The sequence below is a fragment of the Bombina bombina genome, chromosome 2 (assembly GCF_027579735.1).
Source record: "Bombina bombina isolate aBomBom1 chromosome 2, aBomBom1.pri, whole genome shotgun sequence".
Taxonomy (NCBI): domain Eukaryota; kingdom Metazoa; phylum Chordata; class Amphibia; order Anura; family Bombinatoridae; genus Bombina; species Bombina bombina.
In genome coordinates, this window is record NC_069500.1 from 923,195,827 (window position 1) to 923,216,838 (window position 21,012).

Consider the following 21,012-nt stretch of genomic DNA (forward strand, 5'->3'; position numbering starts at 1 on the left):
TTACAACCAGTCCATTGCTAAAATACTCAAAAAGTTTGTGATTGAAACAGGTAAGGACTGGGGTGTAAAATTACCTCTAGTCCTAATGGCATTAAGAGCAACACCAAGTAGTGCTACTAAGATGTCATCTTTTGAATTGATGACTGGTAGAAGAATTGGTCTACCTCAACATTTACTGTATCGAACATCAGACCAGAATTTAATAAATGCCACCACTACACATCAGTATGTAGAAAACCTAAGAAACCATCTGCAATATACTTTTGCATTTGCTCAAAGGAACATAGAGAAGTCTGCAACTGCCGCTAGAACATATTATGATCTTTAAACTTCCAAAAAGGAATATGAAATTAATGATAAAGTTTATCTTTATAACTTCGAAAGAGATCAGGTTAAGGAGAAAAAGTTCTTTCCATCATGGAAGTGTCCTTTTCTCATTACTGACAAAATATCCCCAGTTGCCTATAAAATTAGGATCCCTAAAAAATGATACTTTTATGGATAAGTGGGACCATATTAATCAGTTGAGACCATGCCATTCTAGGTCCCAACTTCAAGTCATAGAGGATGAAGGAAAGGTCATTTCCCCAAATACACTAGAGAAGTGTTGTAGTTTAAAGATGAATAAGATGTCTAGCTAAAGAGCATAAATATGAGGATTCAAAAATAACTGACTCTCTTCTGGTAATACTGTCTATAATGCACATACTGTCAGTACACTCACCAATTGCCTCTGGATTTCAGTCCATTTCGATACATGTGTCCCACATATCTTAAAATGGAAAGGGGGGTTTATGTCAGGGTATTGATGAGTGATATTTTATTGATATATATATATATATATATATATATATATATATATATATATATATATATATATATATATATCAACATATAATATATGTAATATTTCAGTATTATATGAAGTGCTCTGACCATTTGTAAATAACTGAGGTGGGTGACACAAAATCCCCCTTACTGATTAAGATACAGTACATTGAAAGAAAGTATGTTTACTCAGACCTCCTGCTGTTCAGATTTTCACTAACCAGAACTTCTAAAGAGCAAACATTTGTTGCCCAACTATAAGGTATATATACTTCAAAAGGGTCTTTGTTCTATGTTTTTTCTTCAGATCAAAATCTATGACTTAAATATCTGCCCTGATACTTACCTAATTCAGGTTGCCCCCTTTGGACAACAGACATTCAGTCTGAACTGATATTTGAATATACACAAATTCTCAGGAGATGTAACTACTTCCCATCTTTGTGTCAGTTTCAAATGCCCCTAATGGTATGAGGAAGGTTGAAAGGGTAAGAGTTGAAATTTTAAAGACTCTTAATTTTGTGTAAGCTGAAAGCATATAAGATTGAAACTTTAAAGCTTAAATACCTTTCGGACAGATTACGAGTTTTGCATTATGAGCTGTGCAGTGCTAACGTGCAATTTTTTCTCACCGCTCACTTACCTGCAGTGCTGGTATTTTGGGGTTTTTCAAACCCGACGTTAAAAGGCAAGAAGTGAGCGTAGAGCAAAATTGAGCTCCACACTACACTCCAATACCAGCGCTGCTTAAGTCAGCGGTGAGCTGGTTGTTCGTGCTAGTGCACAATTTCCCCATAGATATCAATGTGGAGAGCCAGCTGAAAAAAGTCTAACACCTGCAAAAAAGCAGCGTAAAGCTCCGTAACGCAGCCCCATTGATTCCTATGGGGAAACTAAAGTTATGTTTACACCTAACACCCTAACATGAACCCTGAGTCTAAACACCCCTAATCTTACACTTATTAACCCCAACCCCATCACCGACACCTACATTATATTTATTAACCCCTTATCTGCGGCCCCAAATGTCGCCGCACCTACCTACACTTATTAACCCCTAATCTGCCGCCCCCAACGTCTCAGCCACTATTCTAAATTTATTAACCATAAAACCTAAGTCTAACCCTAACACCCCACACATAAATATAATTAAATCTAAATAAAACCCACAATTATTACCTAAATAATTCCTATTTAAAACTAAATACTTACCTATAAATAAACCCTAAGCTAACTACAATATAACTAATAGTTACACTGTATCTAGCTTAGGTTTTATTTTTATTTTACAGGTAAGTTTGTATTAATTTAACTAGGTAGAATAGTAACTAAATTGACCTGTAAAATAAAACCTAACCTAAGTTACACTAACACCTAACACTACACTACAAGTAAATCAATTCCCTACATTAAATACAATTAAATAAATTAAATTAAATTAGCTAAATCACAACCCCCCCCCCACTAAATTACAGAAAATAAAAAACAAATTGCAAGATCTTTAAATTAATTACACCTAATCTAATAGCCCTATCAAAATTAAAAAAGCCCCCCCAAAATAAAAAAAAAACCCTAGCCTAAACTAAACTATCAATAGCCCTTAAAAGGGCCTTTTGCGGGGCATTGCCCCAAAGAAATCAGCTCTTTTATCTGTAAAAAAAATACAAACAACCCCCCCAACAGTAAAACCCACCACCCACACAACCAACCCCCCAAATAAAATCCTAACTAAAAAAACCTAAGTTTCCCATTGCCCTGAAAAGGGCATTTGGATGAGCATTGCCCTTAAAAGGGCATTTAGCTATATTGCTGCCCAAAGCCCTAAACTAAAAATAAAACCCACCCAATACACCCTTAAAAAAATCCTAACACTAACCCCAGAAGATTCACTTACCGGGAGAAGTCTTCATCCAGGCGGCAAGATATCCTCAACAAAGCCGGCAGAAGTGGTCCTCCAGACGGACAGAAGTGGTCCTCCAGATGGGCAGAAGTCTTCATCCAGACGGCATCTTCTATCTTCATCCTTCCGGTGCAGAGCGGGTCCATCTTCAAGACATCCGACGCGGAGCATCCTCTTCTTCCGACGGACTAACGACGAATGAAGGTACCTTTAAATGACGTTATCCAAGATGGCGTCCCTTAGATTCCGATTGGCCCTCATAGAAATATGACTTTAAAGTACATCTCTTGAAATATTATAAGTAGGAAATTGTATTGAGACATACAATAAGGATATGTATATTATATATATATACTACTACAGATTTAACATATGCCCATGTTTGGTTTTGAAATGTGAATGCTCAGTTATATTAAATAGTCACATATATATTGACCAGATGCTTTATTAAAGTTTGGAAATAATAAGTTTGTATTGAATATAAATTTATAAAATATATAAGGAAATATAATTAGCTGAATGAATGTAGCTGAATGATCTACTAAATGGAACTATGTTCCAAATTCCTGTTGTCCCACCGGCGTTCAATATGAGGTAATGCAGCCAAAAGGTATTTGGTTACAAGGCCTGCAAAGATTACCCAGGGCCAATGAGAGCTAAGCTCAGACTCAAAGGGCATACCCAGTGAATTTCTATTGGAATGATTAGAAATGAAGGCAGAGTCTGTGAGATACAAGATCACTCTGCAAGGGACACACAGGACACACTTTGGTTTGGGGCCTGACTTTTGAACAACTCTCTGTTGGAAAGAGCGATATACCTCTGTGTTCATGATACCCTGTTTGCAAAATAGTAATACCTTCACGTATGACTTTGTAAAAACTCTGATTGGAAAATCTGAAATTCTCAAATATTGGTTGCTGGTACAGTACAAGAGATAGTTAAATATATTTAATATTTTAAATCAAAGTTAGTGTCTATAGCAGTAATTTAATTGAAGCTGTATTTAAATGTGTAATTTATAGTCATAATTTATATTTTAGAGACCTGTGTAGTCCATAAATAATTATATTAGTGCTAAGTAAATGTATTATTTAGAGGAAAGGATTTAGTATTTTAATGTTCATAGGTTAAATCAAAGCTATTGTGAAATAGTTTATAAATTGCATTTACAATTGTGGCTAAATTAGACTTATTTAATATGGTACTGATTGATATATGTTGAATTGATAAACAGTGTTAAACCTTGGTAGTTTAATTGAAATATTATAAGACTATTTCACGCTAATAGTTTATTTATAGTTTTCTGGAAGTTCGATTAGATTTATTGAGGTTTGGTAAGATCTGTGTTGAAATATTTGATTATATTGTTAACTAAGCATTGTTAGGTTTGTAATCCATATTTGGGCATTGGACTAGTGTTGCTGGCTAATTACAAATTTCTCTTGTATAATTTAATGATAATATTTGATATTAAGTTCATTTTGAGTTAAGGTCAATTTATAGAAGTATTGTGTCCGTAATACAGAGGTAACAGACAATTTAATTGCATAGTAATTCATCTAAATATCTCTATAACCAGATTTATATTTTAACCCCTTAAGGACAAGGCCATTTAAAATGTCTTTACCAGGGCTATTTTTACATTTTTGTGGTGTTTGTGTTTAGCTGTAATTTTCCTCTTACTCATTTACTGTACCGACACATATTATATATTGTTTTTCTGACCATTAAATGGACTTTCTAAAGATACCATTATTTTCATCATATCATTATAATATACTATAAAAAAAGATAAAATATGATGGAAAAATGGAAAAAAACACACTTTTACTAGCTTTGACCCCAAAAGTCTGTTACACATCTACAATCACCAAAAAACAACCATGCTAAATAGTTTCTAAATTTTGTCCTGAGTTTAGAAATATCCAATGTTTACATGTTCTTTGCTTTTTTTTTTTTTTTGCAAGATATAGGGCAATAACTACAAGTAGCACTTTGCTATTGAAGCTATTTAAAAAAGCTGATCCACCAATATTTGGAAAAAAAAAGAGTTCTAATTTTCCAAGATTTCTCAGTGAGACTTCCTCTAAAAGAAGGTTTATGGCCCCCTACTGTTCTCAACTGATCAATAAAGTTATAAAAGCACGCTTGAATTATCCAGCCCAAATTATAATAGAAGATAATGGTGTGCATCTTTCTTTTAATGATGTGACTGAAGTTAAAAAATACATAGAGGCTAAATAATTTTATGCAGAATGTGTTGAATTTTGGGCCTAAGATAATTAGACATGGCAATGATAGATACTGCAGACATATATTCTATATGCATGTGTTTTCTCTGTCTTGACTTCTTATTTTTAATTTTTTTATATTTTTTCCCTTTTTTTTTTCTCTCTCTCCCCCTTTTTTCCTCCACCCTATCGCGCACTCTGGCTGTTTGCTTCCCCCTTTTTTTCCCCATTTTTCTTTGTTCAAAAGCATTTTTATGTTTTAGAATTAAGATATTAGTTGATGAAGGGAATTAACATATTGCCCTGGAATATCCTCCCCGATTAATCGTAAATTGATTATTAAAACATTGGCTAAATATAAACCAGATATAGTCTTCCTTCAGGAGATGCACCTTAATAAACAAATGGCAGCAAAATTGAAGATAAAATGGGTGGGTGAGGTGATCTCTACAATGGGGACAAATAGAAAATGCGGGGTTTTGATTCTTTTACATAAAGAATTGTAATATAATATAATAAAGGTTGATATAGACCCCAGCGCCAGATATATTCTTCTCCAAATTCAAATCAAAAATATGTTTTATGTAATATATATGCCCCAAATACATTTTCGGTTGAATTTTGGGAGAAAATTAAAACAAAATTATTCCCTTTTTCCAGTGATAACTTAATATTAGCCGAAGACTTTAATATGATACATAGAAAGAAAGGAGGCAGGCACTGTTCGGGGAGTAAAATGCAAGAAAAAAAATACTTTATTAGCATCCAATGAAAAAATAGGAAGCAATAAACTCCAAAAGGTGGTACAGACAACAGATCAGACAGGATTTATGACGGCAAGAAATTCGGTAAAAAACATACGGAAACTTATTAATGTTTTAAATTATGCATGGAATATAGATCAAGGCAGGAAGAGGTCACTTTTGCGACATTCGGCTATTCTTTCACTTGATGCGGTTAAAGCGTTTTGATTCCATTGTCTGGGTTTATCTTTTCAGGGCACTAGAGAACTTCGATCTTAACCCCTTAATGACAACTGATGTACCAGGTACGTCATGCAAAAACTAACAGTTAATGACAATAGACGTACCTGGTACGTCAGTTGTCTAACAGAGTGCTGGAAGCGATCGCAATCGCTTCCAGCAGCTCTGAGGGTATTGCAGTGATGCCTCGATATGGAGGCATCCTGCAATACCACTTTACAAGCCTCCGATGCAGAGAGAGCCACTCTGTGGCCCTCTCTGCACCGGTAGCGATGGTGCCGTTATCACAATCTGGTAGATATGTGTGTGGGTGGAACACAACTGCAGAATAGTAAAAATATGTATGTTACACAGGACTGTCTAAAACCTTTATTACTGAAAAGGTTTCCTTCAGTCACGTGAATAAGGTATTATTTATCAAGAATTGAAAACTTATTCAGGAGGTAGTGAATAAGAGAATTAAGATACTGTTAAGATCACCTTCAGATAATAACAGGAAAAGGACAACAAGATAAAGATTCAGACAGGCAGCAATTGAGCTTCAGTGTAACAAACAAAGTGAAGTTGCGGTTTAAGGCTTTGAAGTATATGCTTAAACTTCTTATCTTTAATACAAGTCTGAGTTGCATACGTTATGAGATATGATGTTAGCTGTAATTTGTACCTTGGTAATGCAGGCAGCCAGGAGAGCTAGCAGGGGTACCTTCGTAGGTGAGTCAGAGAGGTTAGAGCGAGACCGGAGCAGACCCGGAAGTGACGTCACGCTGTGTAGCGTAATCCGCTGAATCACACTGACAGGCAGAATGAACACTGAGGGTATGAGCTGCGGCAAAAGGAAAGCAGCGAGAGGTATTAGAAAAACACAGTAGGTACTTTACCCCACAAGGAGAGAGAGTGACTTTAATTGGAAATCCAATGTAGAACTTGCTGAATAGGAAAAAAGGCTCAGAACTCCGAAATATGAGGTAGAGAAGGAAATGGCTGAGCAGGCAGGTAATCCTCTCTGTAGCGAAGATCATCAATACTGAGCAAGGTGTAACAGGTGAGCGGCACTCTTAAGGAAGGAGGAACAAATCAGAAAATAGTGGGTGTAGCTAGGAGGAAAATGGGTTGAAACAGGCAGAACCTGACAGAACCCCCTCCTCAAGGACGCTGTTCCACAGCGGTTGGACGAGGCCGGTCAGGATGGCGACGATGAAACAAGGAGAGAAGTCTAGGTGAGTTGAGATTGGAAAGAGGCTCCCAAGAATCCTCATCACTTGAATAATTTTTCCACCTGACCAAGTACTGTAGAACACCCCTGGAGATCCTGGAGTCCAAAATGGATTCAACTTCATACTCATCATCTGCAAGAGGAAGGTTTGTAGGAGGTAGAAGAACTCGTGCATCTCATGCGGGTACATAAGGTTTTAATAAAGATACGTGGAACGTAGGATGAATCCTAAGAGAGCTGGGAAGGCGTAGCTTGACAGCATTGGTATTGATAACCCTTTGGACAGGAAAGGGACCAATGAAGAGACTGGCCATCTTTTTGGAAGGAACTTGTAATCTTAAGTTCTTAGTATAAAGCCAGACTAAATCTCCCGGGGAGTATTCAGGCGGCTTCCGTCTTCTGAGGTCATAATAATGTTTTTGGTTATCTTGGGCCAATCGAATGTTCTCCTGGATGACATTGAAATTCTCCTGCAGAGAATTGAGGAGCTGATCCAGCAGTGGTGAATCCAATGAAGCAAGGGTTGAGAAAGTCAGGGTGGGGTGATAGGCATAGTTTGCGAAGAAGGGTGTCATTTTTGTAGATGCATTGGTTAAGTTATTGTAGGCAAATTCGGCCATAGAGAGATAATTCATCCAATCGTTCTGTTGATAGGAACAATAACATCTGAGAAAGTGTTCGAGCCACTGGTTTAACCTCTCTGACTGCCCATTAGTTTGGGGATGAAAAGCTGTAGTAAAACGATGTTCCATATTAATCAATGTACATAATTTGCTCCAAAATCTTGAGGTGAATTGTGTACCCCTATCTGTCGTCAAGATAGAAGGTATCCCATGCAACTTAATGATGTGGTCTATGAACAGGGTGGCGGTTTTGGAAGAAGTGGGAAGTTTATGGAAAGGGATGAAATGAGCCATCTTAGTGAATAAATCAATGACCACAAGAATAGTTGTTTGATTTTTTGATGGTGGTAAATCTACAATAAAATCCATGGAAACATGGTGCCAAGGCTGTTTAGGGACTGGTAAAGGCATGAGCAAGCCAAAAGGTGGTCTTCTTTCTGGTTTGCAAGTGACACAAGTCCTGCAACTGGCGATATGATCAGAAATGGTGGATTTCATGTGTGGCCACCAATAAGTACGTGAGACGAGATCCAAAGTACGTTGAAGACCTGGGTGTCCAGCTAAGGGAATGTCATGGCAGGTCTGTATAATTTGTTTTCTCAAGGAGGGTGGTATGAAGATTTTCTTATCATAGTAGTAAATGCCATGCATTTTGGTTAAAGTTGGTTCAGGTGGGGTTGAATGTTCCTTGCAGTAATTGCGGAGATCAGTCAAGATCGTCGAAGTGAACCCAATGAAGCATTGTGGAGAAACAATGTCCTTTCTGACAGGGATGTGAGTTGGTCGTTCTGGTAACCGGGATAGAGCGTCAGCTTTGATGTTTTTATTAGCTGGTCTGTAAATGATAACGAAATTGAAACGGTCAAAGTACAGGCTCCAACGAACCTGTCTGGCAGATAAGGTTTTATTAGATTGTAAATACTGGAGGTTCTTGTGGTCTGTGTAGATATTAATTGGCAGAGTAGTGCCTTCAAGGAGGTGTCTCCAGTGTTCAAGGGATCGTCGAATGGCCAATAACTCCTTATCTCCAATGGCATAATTTTGTTCGGCAGGTGACATTAGTTTGGAGAAATAGGAAATTGGATGGAGAGGATCAGTTAGAGATTTTTGTTGTGAGAGAACTGCTCCAATGGCGAAATCGGAAGAATCAACTTCCAGAGTGTATTGATATGAAGGATTGGGAAATTGGAGGATTGGTGCGGAGGTAAATCTGGATTTCAAATAACGGAAAGCTTGTACAGCATCTGAACCCCATGAGAAAGGTGTTGTAGAGCCTGTTAAAACTGTGAGTGGTTTTAGAATTTTAGAAAAGCCCTTGATAAATTTTCTATAATAATTTGAAAAACCAAGGAAACGTTTCAGGTCTTTTCTAGTCTTTGGTTCTGGCCAATCCAAAACAGCTTCAACCTTCTCTTTCTGCATTTGGATTCCAGAAGGGGAAATATCGTATCCCAGAAAGGATACCTGTGTTGTGTGGAATTTGCATTTCTCCAATTTGGCGTACAATTTATGCGCTCTGAGTCGCGCAAGGACTTGTCGAACATGCCTGATGTGTTCCTGCAAAGTTCTGGAATAGATGAGTATATCATCCAGATATATAACAATGCATACATCTAGGAGGTCTCAGAATACATCATTAATGAAGTATTGAAAGGTGGCTGGGGCATTGCAGAGACCAAACGGCATTACGAGGTACTCGAACAACCCGTATCTGGTCCTGAATGCCGTCAGCCATTCATGACCCTCTTTAATCCTGACGAGATTGTATGCCCCTCTTAAGTCAAGTTTAGTAAAAACAGTAGCTTCAGAAAGCCTCTCGATCATCTCAGGGATTAGGGGCAAGGGATAACGATTCTTAATCGTGCATTTATTTAGTTCACGATAATCTATGATGGGTCTGAGGCTGGAATCTTTGTTACGAACAAAGAAAAAACCCGCCCCTGCAGGAGAAGTTGATGGCCTAATGAAGCCTTTCTTTAAGTTGTCAAGATACACTTTAAGATGTTCCAGTTCAGGATTACTTAATGGGTAAAGGTGTCCAATAGGTATGCGGGCACCAGGAAGGAGATCGATAGGGCAATCATATGCCCTATGAGGTGGCAGGTTCTCTGCCTCGGTCTTACTAAATACATCTTTAAATTCCATATATTGAGAGGGTAAGCCCTCAGAATCAGTAATAGTGTGCAACAAGACAGGACTAGGGAAACATGTTTCTTTGCAATAAGTGGAACAAAACTTTATTTGAAAAGGGTGCCAAACAATAGTGGGATTATGAAGTTGTAACCACTTCAACCCGAGAACCAAACAAAAATGGGGAGAGGGAAGAACATCAAAAGAGAGCAATTCGAAATGTCCAGATATATTAAGCATAAGTGTAACAGTCTCATGAGTTATAGGGCCAGAGAACATGAGTGAACCATCTATGACTCTGATTGGTATGGGAGTAGTTTTCTTTATTAGAGGTATATTTTCCCTAATGCAATAGTCTCGGTCCATGTAATTCCCTGAAGCTCCAGAGTCGACAATGGCATCACTGATCCTCAGTTGACTTTGCTCCAACTGTAGGGAGACAGATAAAGTACAATAAGAAGATTGTTCAGGGGAAGGTAGAGATGTGTAAAGGTAAGTGGACTTACATTTTTTGTTCTTCAAAAGTAGGGAACGCTCCTGAACAGAGTGACTTGGGCTAGCGCAGTACAGGCATAGATTCCTTAAGCGTCTGCGTTGTTTCTCCTCTTGAGAGAGGGGGCCTCTGAGGAAGCCAATCTCCATGGGTTCCACAGAGGGTTTCGTAGCAGAAACACTGCTTGGGGCTGAAGAGCCACAAGTGGGTTTAGGTTTTAGGTCTGTCGCATACTTTTCAGCCTTCCTTTCACGCAAACGGCGGTCTATCTGGATAGCTGTTTTCATAAAAGCTTCCAGGGTTGTTGGTAATTCAATTCTGGCGAATTCGTCTTTTAAAGACTCTGAAAGTCCCAACCGAAATTGATTTCGGAGGGCGACTGGGGTCCAGAGAGCATCCGTGGCGAACTGTTTGAAGTCTGTGATATAGTCTTCCACAGGTCTCTTCCCTTGTTTTAAGCTCCTCAGACTCATCTCAGCAGTAAGCTGAATATCTGTGTCCTGAAACATTTCATCCATACTGGTGAAGAAATCTACAAGAGATCCGAGAATGGGATCCTGGTTCTCTATGAATTTATCAGCCCAATTCCTTGGATCCCCCCTGAGAAAGGAGATTGTAGTGAGGACTTTCACTCTCTCAGTGGGGTAAGTCCTAGGTTTCATTGAAAACAATAAAAGGCAGGCGTTTTTAAATTGCCTATAGGCTTTTCTATTACCACAGAAGAGGTCTGGAAGAGAGACTTGAGGTTCAATAACACTTTCAGTCTGGTTACCCTTTATAGAGATAGACTCTGTAATTACTTTTCTCAGAGCAGCATTCTCAATTTGTAAATCATGCAGGCCTTGTGCCAGTTGATCAACCTTTTGATTTAGGTTATACACTATCTGATGTAAGTCTGCTGGTTCCATATTAGGGCTCAGTATTATATCACAATCTGGTAGATATGTGTGTGGGTGGAACACAACTGCAGAATAGTAAAAATATGTATGTTACACAGGACTGTCTAAAACCTTTATTACTGAAAAGGTTTCCTTCAGTCACGTGAATAAGGTATTATATATCAAGTATTGTGGGGGGGCTGCTACACTACAGAAAGAGTTTTAAAGTTAAAAATAAAATAAAAACTTTGTTTTTTGGGGCCAAACTAGGTACTGGCAGACAGCTGCCAGTACCCAAGATGGCGGTAATTAGGTAGGGGAGAGGGTTAGAGAGCTGGAGGGGGGGGGGGGGGTCAGGGAGGTTGGGGCTAAGGCAGGGGTCCATCACAGCTAAAATATTTTATTATTTTTATTTAAAAAAAAAAAAAAACTCTTTTATTTAGTACTGGCAGACTTTCTTCCAGTACTTAAGATGGCGGGAACAATTGTGGGGTGGGGGAGGGAAGAGAGCTGTTTGGGAGGGATCAGGGGGTGGGATGTGTCAGGTGGGAGGCTGATCTCTAAAATTAACCCTGCAAGCTCCCTACAAGCTACCTAATTTAACCCCTTCACTGCTGGGCATAACTCACGTGTGGTGCGCAGCAGCATTTAGCGGCCTTCTAATTACCAAAAAGCAACGCCAAAGCCATATAAGTCTGCTATTTCTGAACAAAGGGGATCCCAGAGAAGCTTTTACAACAATTTTTATTTTAAAGGTTGTTTTTATTGAGGTGGTAAACAATAACAGAAACAATACACATCAGTCGACATACAGTGCGTTACAGGTACAAGCAGGGCTAACATAGTAAGAAACTAATCACGGTACAATATACGACAGGCTGACATGTGTGAACAATTTGGAACACCTCATTTTGTTATTATTGAATTCGCATTGACCTCTATGCTAAACAGATCCATCAGTGGGACCAAGACCTCCATGGGAATAAGAAGGAAGTCAAAAGGCACAATTTGCAATGCAATGGACAAACAACTTAACAATCATCACAAGACGAATAAGAACTTATTTGAAATCAAATATACATTTCAGGGTATACATATAGAATTATCAAGTGTGCATAGAGAAGCAAAATAGTTGCCTCCCAAAGCACAGCGGTATGTTGGTTATGGGATTTAGGAATCGTAGAATGTAAAGAAAAAAAAAAGAGAAAAAAGGGGAGGGGAGATATGTGTGATTTTGCATTTAATGTAAACACATAGAAAGTGTTACTGGTTGCAGGGTCCGAGGAGCCTCTCTATAAGCCATCAAGTGTGGTAGAGGTGAAGAGAAGAAGAGGGGGTAAGGGGAAGAGAAAAAAAAAAAAAAAAAAAAAAAAAAAGAGAGGTGGGAGGGGGAAGGTAAAGTGTGGGAAAAAAGGGGTGGAAGGGGGGGGAGAGGGAAGTAGGGAAGGGGCCTTGGGTAGAGGACTGTTGTATGAGGTTGGGAGATCTACTAATTCGCCCCGGGGTAATGTATATGCCTTGAATATCAGAGTGACTGCCTTCCAGTTATGAGTTAGTTCTCCGATACTCATCCCACTGGCACCAGACTGAGGAATAAAAATCAGATCGTGCCTCCGCTCTCAGGGAGTATTCTTCCATCTTTTTCAAATAGTCTATTGTTTCTAGGACCGGAGTCAGAGTTAAAGGGGAGTCCCTAGCCCATTGTCTAGCTATGGTTAGTTTGGCCGAAAGCAAAATAATGTTACATAAGATTCTAGAGGGTTTTTGGAGTGTGTGGAGCCCTAGGTGAAAGAGCGCAACTTCTCCAGACAACTGTTGCAACAGTTGAAGTTGGCGGAGCAAATCCGCGACAGAATTCCAAAAAACATGCAATTTGGGGCAGTCCCACCACACATGGAGGTGGGTGCCCCTCTGCCCGCACCCTCTCCAACAATCTGCACTCCTGAGGGGGAACACCCTATGCAACCTAGTTGGGACCCAGTACCAGCGCAGGGTTAATTTTATGTATAGCTCAAAGAGATTTGAACAGCGGACTGCCATTTTTACATCTCGGAAGGCTCGTTGCCAGGCTACATCCCGATGTACCACCCCCAAGTCCCTCTCCCAGGCCCTCACTGCCCCTGGTTTGACAAAGTGGGGGGAATCTAAGAGAAGCTTATAGTGAAAGGACAGAGAGCCCTTGAAAGCTCTGCCCGCCATCCAGCGTCTCTCCCAAAGTGTGAGAGTCCGTGGTCGCGCCTTGGGGAATCCCCAGGAGAGAAGTAAAGAGGTCACTCTCAAGTATTCAAATTGCAGATCCCTAGGGAAGTCGTCCACTGGGAAGCTGGATGGCGGTAACATGAGGCGGTCTCCTCTATAAAGGTCAGAGATCTGCTTAATTTCTAGGTTTTCCCAGCGTCTAGGTCTTGAATCCGGGAGGCATTGCAGCATGGCCTTCATAGAATGAATAGGTGAAGGGTGAGGTGCTATCGATTTGTGTGAGCGAAGTTCTCTCCAGTTTTTCAGGCATGTTTTTATGATGGGGCTATAGATTCCTTTGAGAACATCAGCGTGGTCGGGGATCCAAATCAGGTCGGCCAGCTCAATCCCTGCAGGCAATGATGCCTGCTCGATCTGGTACCACTGTGAGGTATTAGGCCTTACTCCCCAGGCTGCAATGTGCGATAACATGGCTCCTTTATAATAGAGGGATACGTTTGGTACAGAGAGTCCTCCGCATTCTTTCGGCTTCTGTAATTGTGATAGGGAGATTCTGGGAGAGTGGCCTCTCCAGATAAACCTGGTAAAAACTGACTGGAAGTGATTGAGTAAATAGGTAGGGACTGCTACTGGTAAGCAACGAAAGAAGTATGTCAGTTTAGGAAGTAGCATCATCTTTAGGGCAACAATGCGGCCCGTCCAGGACACCTCCAGCCCATTCCAGTTTGCTGTGGTCCTTCTGAACTCCTGCAAGAGGGGTTCATAGTTTTTCTTTATAGTGACTTTAAGGTCGTGGGATAGCTCTACACCCAAGTGTCTCAAGCTGTCTGTGGACCATTTAAAGGGGTACCGTTCTTTCAGAAGTTCCAGCCTGCGGGCTGTCAGCCCCAAAGCGTACGCCTCTGTTTTGGTGTAATTTAGTTTATAGTAGGATACTGCCGAGAACTCTGCCAAGAGCTTAAATAATTCCGGGAGGGAATCTTCCGGCTCTGAGAGAAACACCGTAAGATCATCGGCAAAGAGCGCCAATGAGTGAGGGGTGTCATAGAGTATCAAGCTATGGATGGTCTGCGAGGTCCTGAGCCGACATGCTAAGGGTTCGACAACCAGGGTGAAAAGTAATGGCGACAGGGGGCAGCCCTGTCTGGTGCCATTTTTGATATTGAAAGGCCTAGAGACGAACCCCAGTCCTCTCACCTTCGCCGTTGGGTTTGTGTACAGTGCCATGACTGCAGAGATAAATTTATCGGGGAAGTGGAAAGCCCGAAGCACCTCTGTCATGTAATCCCATCGGACCCTATCAAATGCCTTTTCAGCATCTAAAGATAGGGTTACCAATGGGATCTCGAGTGATGCTACTTCAGAAAAAATATTTAGAAGTCTCCTAGTGTTATCTGTACCTTGGCGCCCAGGGGTAAATCCCACCTGATCCGGGTGGATCAAGTAAGGGAGGACTCGGTTAAGCCTTGTCGCCAATATTTTCGCGTATATTTTCACGTCTCCGTTTTTACAACAATTTTTGCCATAATAGCACAAGCTGTTTGTAAATAATTTCAGTGAGAAACTTAAAATTGTGAAAAATGTAAAGTTTTTTTTTTTATTTGCTCACATTTGGCGGTGAAATGGTGGCATAAAATATACCAAAATGGACCTAGATCAATACTTGGGGTTGTCTACTACACTACACTAAAGCTAAAATTAACCCTACAAGCTCCCTAATTAACCCCTTCACTCCTGGGCATAAAACACGTGTGGTGCGCAGCGGCATTTAGCGGCCTTCTAATTACCAAAAAGCAACCCCAAAGCCATATAAGTCTGTTATTTCTGAAAAAAGGGGATCCCAGAGAAGCATTTACAACCATTTGTGCCATAATTGCAGAAGCTGTTTGTAAATAATTTCAGTGGGAAACCTAAAGTTTGTGACAAAATGTGTGAAAAAGTGAACTTTTTTTTTTATCGCATTTGGCGGTGAAATGGTGGCATGAAATATACCAAAATTGGCCTAGATCAATACTTTGGGTTGTCTTCTAAAAAAAAATATATACATGTCAAGAGATATTCAGGTATTCCTGACAGATATCAGGGTTCCAATGTAACTAGCGCTAATTTTGAAAAAAAGTGGTTTGGAAATAGCAAAGTGCTACTTGTATTTATTGCCCTATAAATTGCAATAAAAGCAAAGAACGTGTAAACATTGGGTATTTCTAAACTCAGGACAAAATGTAGAAACTATTTAGCATGGGTGTTTTTTGGTGATTGTAGATGTGTAACAGATTTTGGGGGTCAAAGTTAGAAAAAGTGTGTTTTTTTCCATTTTTTCCTCATATTTTATAAATTTTGTTAAGTAAATTATAAGATATGATGAAAATAATGGTATCTTTAGAAAGTCCATTTAATACGGTATATAATATGTGTGGGTACAGTAAATGAGTAAGAGGAAAATTACAGCTAAACACAAACACTGCAGAAATGTAAAAATAGCCATTGTCATTAAGGGTAAGAAAATTGAAAAATGGTCCGGTCATTAAGGGGTTAAGGGGCAATTTGCACAATCTATACACAGACTATATCAAAAACCTGTGTCCTTTCTACTTATAAATGGAACCCTCTCCTCTAAAATAACATCGCAGAGAGGCACAAGACAAGGGTGCCCTTATCACCTTTATTGTTTAATATTGCTTTGGAGCCCTTAGCAATACAATTTCGAGATTTTTTAACTGGGGTGCCTTTTGGTACCCATCGACTTAAGACATTACTCTATGCAGATGATGTATTGCTGTTTTTGGATAATGCATATCAGGAAATCCCTTTGGTTATACAGTGTCTGGAAGAGTTTAGTTCATTCTCAGGATATAAGGTAAATTTAGAAAAGAGTGAATTAATGTGTATAGGTAGTGCATCTAATTGCCTACCTAGGATTCCATTTAAAATAGTAGACACTATCCGATACCTAGGTCTGGAGTTGCATAAAAACCCTAAATGTGCCACTATTTCAAAAGATTAAAATAGATCTCCAGCTATGGGTCACATTTCCACTATCTATTACGGCTCGGGTTAACTTGATTAAATTAATAATCTTTCCACGTCTGCTTTACTCTATTCAAAATTTACCTCTATTTATATTAAATAAAGATCTGAAGAAGATATATTCTTATTTCTCTAAATTCATCTGGAATAATAAAAAGCCTTGAATTGCTCTGTCAAGGCTAATGCAAAATCAAGGATCCGCCGGTCTGGCGCTCCCTCATCTCAGGCTATATAATCTGGACGTTTTAGTAAAAACAGCAATAGACTGGATTGCCGGGACTAATATAATTTCATCCGGTGATTTAGAAACCTTTTTAATCTCTCAATTTTCTTTAATAGCTATTTTACATTGTCCATCTTGGAAGCTGCCCTTGAATGTCACATGCCTGGTGTCAATTAAGAATACGGTCATAGCATGGCATAAGTTCTGTGCAATTTTGAGTATTGATTATACTTTTCTGAATTCTTACCTATAACTAGTAATCCCTTATTTCCCCCGGGTATTAATCAAAGAGTCTTTAAAGAATGGGATGAAAAAGGCCTTCAAATGGGGAGTCAGCTGTTAAATGGAGATTATTAAATCTTTATGGCTGAAACAATTTTTTATAATTATGAGCTACTGAGGTCTAACTTGCTTGCCTACTTTCAAATTTGCAATTTTGTTTCATTGCAGAATTGGCATTTTCCGCCGGCAAGTGCATGGTCTGATATTAAGCTTTGTATACAAAAATGGATATCTGGCAATACTTCCATATCATTGATGTATGATATAATGCTGACTAAACAAAGTCTAGGATTTTTGAATAATATATGTAATAACTGGCTGCCGGTTATTCCTTTAATACATCATGGAAGGGTTAAACAGATTTTCGAATCTCTGTTCAAATGTAAAGTATCTATGAGCTGGAGAGAATCGCATATGAAACTGATTAATAAATATTATTTATCCCCACTTAAATTATCTAGGATCTATATAACCCAACCCAGTACATGTCCTTATTGTTCAAAAGATAATGTGGATTTGGTCCATATGTTTTGGGCATGTCCTAAAGTTAACCAATTATGGCTGAAAATTATTTTTTGGTTCAATAAATTATTTAAAACAGTCATAGTATTATCATTAGAGGATATTTTTTTATTATCTTCGCCACAAGAGATGGCTGATAAAATGTCGATAAAGATTTTAAATACCATTATTTTGACAGTTAGATATTGCATACTTCAAAATCGGAAAGCCAAGCAGGCTCCGGGAGTAGCTATGGTTTTTAAAGGTATTCAGGATCAAATTCTATATGAATCCTATCACCTACAGTCTGCTTCAGAGAAAAGAATCAAAAATTTCTTATATAGATGGACACCCGTAATCAAAATATATCCTATTTCATTACAAAAACAAATCTTATTTCTGTTTTTGTCTTCTATTAGTTTTGCAGAATTAACATTACAAGATGTTTAGCCATCAACATGTATTGCGAATGCGAGTGAAATTCATTAAGGGGGGGCCGTAGGGTGGGGTGGGCGGGATGGGAGATTGAGAACAATTCAACTTTAAGATACTTTGTAAAGTGCAATAAAATGTGAATACGTGGGTTGATGTTAGTTGATAGAAAAAGTAATGTAAGCTAAAATGATCATTCTTGAGGAGAGTTAATTAAGACTGGCTTTTATACCCTCTGATGTGGAACTGTGTCTCCAAGAAAAGTAATACTATGGATTGAAGCTGTGACTTAAAGGGACAGTCTACACCAGAATTGTTATTGTTTTAAAAGATAAATAATCCCTTGTTTACCCATTCCCTAGTTTTGCATAACCAACACAGTTATATTTATAGATTTTTTACCTCTGTGATAATCTTGTATCTAAGCCTCTGCAGACTGCCCCTTTATTTCAGTTCTTTTGACAGACTTGCAGTGTAGCCAATCAGTGATGGCTCCCAGGTAACTTCACGTGCACGAGCACAGTGTTATCTATATGAAAAACATAAACTAACACCCTCTAGTGGTGAAAAACCTATTAAAATGCATTCTTAAGAGGCGGCCTTCAAGGTCTAAGAAATTAGCATATGAACCTCCTAGGTTAAGCTTTCAACTAAGAATACCAAGAGAACAAAGAAAAATTGGTGATAAAAGTAAATTGGAAAATTGTTTAAAATTACATGCCCTATCTGAATCATGAAAGTTTTTTTTGGACTAGACTGTCCCTTTAACGATTTAGGTCTATATTGGTTCATATTAAGAAAAGCCCAAAGATAGAATGTAGAATAAGGTAATACATTGTTTAGCTATGCTTAGATAGCAAGATAAAAGTGTTTTTTATTTTTATTTTATTTTTTATTTTAAACCAAGATTAAGTTTAGAGTAGAGGTAAGGTGACACAAGCTAAGACAATGGCTCTGTAGCAGAGTGGGCTTAGTATTATTAGTATTATTTGTATTATTATCATTTGTTTTTTTGATGCAGAGCTGCGTCTCTATGAGAATTATAATATTATATGGTGCTGTACCTCCATAATCTATACTTATACATATGTTGATTATTTTTGATTTTCTCTTTTTTTGTATTGTTGGAAAAACTAATAAATAGAAAAAAAAAATACCCAATGTTTACATGTTCTTTGCTTTTTTTGAAAGTTAGAGGGCGATAAATACAAGTAGCACATTGCTATTTCCAAACCATTTAAAAAACAAAAATAGCGAGTTACATTGGAACACTGATATCTGTCAGGAATCCCTGAATATCCCTTGACATGTATATATTTTTTTTAGTAGACAACCCAAAGTATTGATCTAGGCCCATTTTGGTATATTTCATGCCACCATTTCACCGCCAAATGCGATCAAATCGTTCACTTTTTCACTAACTTTTTCACAAACTTTATGTTTCTCACTGAAATTATTTACAAACAGCTTGTGCAATTATGGCACATATGGTTGTAAATGCTTCTCTGGGATCCCCTTTGTTCATAAATAGCAGACATATATGGATTTGGAGTTGCTTTTTGGTAATTAGAAGGCCGCTAAATGCCGCTGCGCACCACATGTGTATTATGCCCAGCAGTGAAGAGGGTAATAAGGGAGTTTGTAGGGAGCTTGTAGGGTTAATTTTAGCTTTAGTGTAGTGTAGAAGACAAACCAAAGTATTGATCTAGGCCCATTTTGGTATATTTCATGCCACCATTTTATCGCCAAATACGATCAAATAAAACAAATCATTCACTTTTTCACAATTTTATGTTTTTCACTGAAATTATTTACAAACAGTTAGTGCAATCATGGCACAAATGGTTGGAAATGCTTTTCTGGGATCCCCTTTGTTCAGAAATAGCAGACATATATGGCTTTGGCATTGCTTTCTGGTAATTAGAAGGCCGCTAAATGCCACTACACACCACACTTGTATAATGCCCAGCAGTTAAAGGGTTAATTATGTAGCTTGTAGGGTTCATTTTAACCCTAGTATAGAGATCAGCCTCCCACCTGACACATCCCACCCCCTGATCCCTCCCTGACCCCACTCAAACAGCTCTCTTCCCTCCACCCTTCCCACGATTGTCACCGCCATCTTAAGTACTGGCTGAAAGTCTGCCAGTACTAAAATAAAAGCCTTTTTTAAAGCATTTTTTTATACATATATATATATATATATATAAATAGTTTCTGCAGTGTAGGTTCCCCCTAACCCCCCAACCTCTATGATCCCCCCCAAACAGCTCTCTTAACCTCCCCCCTCTTCCTTTTTGTGGCCATCTTAGGTACTGGCATCTCTGCATCGACAACTCTCCATATCTATTTCTGCAGTGCCCCACTCGTAGGGTATGCAGAAATGGCGCAATCTCACTCTTTGAGCGAGATCACGGCAGAGAGAAGCCCAGGACTGCAGCGACGTACAAGGTACCTTAAGGGCATAATGACCAGCGTCGTTAAGGGGTTAATATTGTATTAACCAATATATATATATATATATATATATATATATATATATATATATATATATGGTCATAGGTGATATTCAGTTACTACATAAATATAATCAATGTGTATATAAAGATTAACTGGTCAGAATTTAGTAATATTTTATATTGAGATTCATAATCACAATATGTAACATGTTGGTGGCAATCGTTGCTGAGAAATACACCAACAGATGTATGGCTAAAGATATTTGATATCATCCTAATCTCTCAAGTTCATTATACATACGTGGGTTAGCAAGTGGATGGAACAAACATTTACATGGACTTGTAATCTCATCTATAACTTCTAACTATCCACAACACTCCAGTGCGCTGGTTTATACTGCCTTGCTATAAATATTTTTCTTCTTGACCCATATATTGTGCAGTATTACCGACAGCCTTTTCTAAGTATGTATATAGCAGGGTGTTTGCAAAACATACAAATAACATAACGTCCTATTTTACAGAACCTATTGGGGACATAAAGCGACACATACCTGATTATATAGTGATGAGTGCCTCTCCTTCACTTCCAGAAACTTGCATAGTG